This window comes from Epinephelus moara, chromosome 19 (genome assembly GCF_006386435.1).
Source record: "Epinephelus moara isolate mb chromosome 19, YSFRI_EMoa_1.0, whole genome shotgun sequence".
Taxonomy (NCBI): Eukaryota; Metazoa; Chordata; class Actinopteri; order Perciformes; family Serranidae; genus Epinephelus; species Epinephelus moara.
In genome coordinates, this window is record NC_065524.1 from 40,896,925 (window position 1) to 40,899,588 (window position 2,664).

Genomic DNA, 2,664 nt, shown 5'->3' on the forward strand with positions numbered 1-2,664 from the left:
TGTGTGTGTGTGTGTGTGTGTGTGTGTGTGTGTGTGTGTGTGTGTGTGTGTGTGTGTGTGTGTGCGTGTGTCTCTGATCGACAGCTGACTGATGGAGCTTCACTCACAGGAAGTTGATCAGAGTTTCAAAGTAAAAGTCTTTTTTATATTTCCTCTGACATTAATGACTCAGCTTCCAGTGACTGACGCGAACCTGTCCTGCTGCTGCTGTCCTACATGTCCCAGAATGCCTTTCAACTCCCAGCCACTGTTTGGAGGTGCTGCCCTCAGTCCCATTAGGTTCGTTCAAGATGAGCCAGTCCTGCGCAGATTCGATCACTGGCGATCGGCGCACAATGCATGCCGGTTAGTTTTGTGTCCGACTTCATCCTGACTTGCTCTGACGTTTTACAAAAGTGGACGGCGATAAAGCCGCGAGAGCGAGGCGGCTGCAGTTTTTAGAGCCAGGCGCTGCAGCTGCTCTGCACCGACTGCACCGCCTGGCTCTCACCTGATCTAACAGCTGATTGGTTCAGATGTCGACTCAACAAGATGACGTTTTAGATAAACTACTCATTTTTGTTGAATTCTAGAGATTAAGATTGTATTTGTCTGACCTGAAGGTTTATTCTGTGAACAGAAACATGTTGTGTGACTGATGGTGAAAATAAACTGATAAATGGGTCTGATCACTTTTTTAATGAATTGACATCATTCCAGACAGGATGTTAGTGTGTCTGTGACTTCCTGTACGGACTGAAGGCTGCTGGAAACTGTCGGGAAACTGTCCGACTTCACCGCAGCTTTTTGTCACCGCCCCCGCTGCGGCCGCCTGCTCTCGTCTACTTTCCAGGCGAGGCGCAGTTCATCTCCAGCGAGCCTATTGATTCAAACACCTGCTGCAGTATGAACACCATTCACTGTGCTGTCAGCAGGGGGAGGGGCTGACATCAGCCAATCAGAGAGCAGCAGAGTCACCAGCTCATCCTACCCATAATCCTCTCTGAGCGGATAAACCCCTGTGCCATGTAATCCCATTCTCACACACACACACACACACACACACACACACACACACACACACACACACACACACACACACACAGTTGTACCAACAGGTTTTCCCTCACAGGAAACAGGAAGTAAAAAGAGACNGGAGGGGGGGGCGGGGGGGGGGGGGGGGGGGGGGGTGTGGGGGGGGGGGGGGGGGGGGGGGGGGGGGGGGGGGGGGGGTCAACTGTGGAGCTCAGGTAAACTACAGGTGGACCAGCTGTCCCCTCATCTCCTGTGAGACACGTCTCAGGGATCAGGACTTCCTGTCTGAGCAGGAGGACAACAGGAAGTGTAATTATCAGAATGGTTTGGTATTTCCGAACACAAACACAGATGATATCAGTCCAGATGCATTGTGGGCAGCTGGTCGGACGGGACAGACAGATTACCCAGAACACCCCCTCTGATCTCAGAGCTGTTCACAGTGAGACGACATGAGACACTGCAACATGTCAGAGACACCGAGGACGAGTCAAGGACACACGGAGACGTCTCCTCTGTCCAACTCATGTATAAAACATGGACACTGAGCGTGTGTGCGTGTGTGTGTGTCCTCCAAGAGACAAACCAAGGCCGACCCACATCCACACCTTCAGGAGGACACAGCAGTGCACTTCATCTGTCCACTTCTCTCCTTTCCTCACCACTTATATCCTTCCTTCAATGCCTCCTTATGTCCTTCCATTTTCCTCCTTCACCTCTCTGCCTTCTCTTCTTTTCCTTCACTGCCCTCTCCTTCCCTTTCCTCCTCCACTCCATCCTTTCTTTCCTTCTCGAACATCACCCGCCTCCACATCACTATCTCATGATTCCTTCATGTCCCTTTTTTGTTCCCTTCACTTCCACCTTCCGATTTCCTCCTCTTCCTCTCCTCCTGCATCCCTTTATGTCCGCAGCACTGCCTCCTTCTTTCCTTCAGCTGCCTGCAGTCCATTTCATTTTCTGTCCTCTTCCTCCTGTTTTTGTTTATTATGTCCTCTCTCACTACCTCCTCTCCTCCTGTCCATCACAGCATCAGTGTTGTTGGCTGACAGGTTACCTGTCAGGTGTACCTGGTGTGAAGGTGAGGAGGTGGATCTGCTGGACTCTGCTGGACTCTGTCCACACAGGAAGCATTCTGCTCCACTGAAGCAAAAACAACCAGACAACTTCAATAAAATATGAATGTGGACCTGTCTCAGAGCTGAGAGAGAGAACACTGGCTGCTCCTCATCCTCTCATCTTCTTCTTCTTTATCCTCTTCAGTTATGTTCATGATGTGTTTCCTGCTCTGATCTCATCACTGGCGACTACTGCCACTCATCAGGCGACTCCTGCCCCTCATCAGGCGACTCCTGCCCCTCATCAGGCGACTCCTGCCCCTCATCAGGTGAATACTGCCACTCATCAAGCAACTACTGCCCCTCATCAGGTGAATACTGCCCCTCATCAGGTGAATACTGCCACTCATCAAGCAACTACTGCCACTCAACAGGTGAATACTGCCCCTCATCAGGTGAATACTGCCACTCATCAGGCGACTATTACTCAGCATTAATAGAAGAAAACAAGAACAACCCCAGGTTTCTTTTCAGCACTGTAGCCAGGCTGACTGAGAGTCAAAGCTCTATTGAGCCTTGTATTCCTTTAGCC

General features: G+C 50.7%; 1 protein-coding gene across 1 annotated transcript in view; it reads right to left on the reverse strand.

Annotated features, from left to right (window-relative positions):
* The window catches only part of tjap1 (tight junction associated protein 1 (peripheral)), a 58,272-nt gene that overhangs the window by 47,610 nt on the left and 7,998 nt on the right, over positions 1-2,664 (reverse strand). The window lies entirely within an intron of this gene.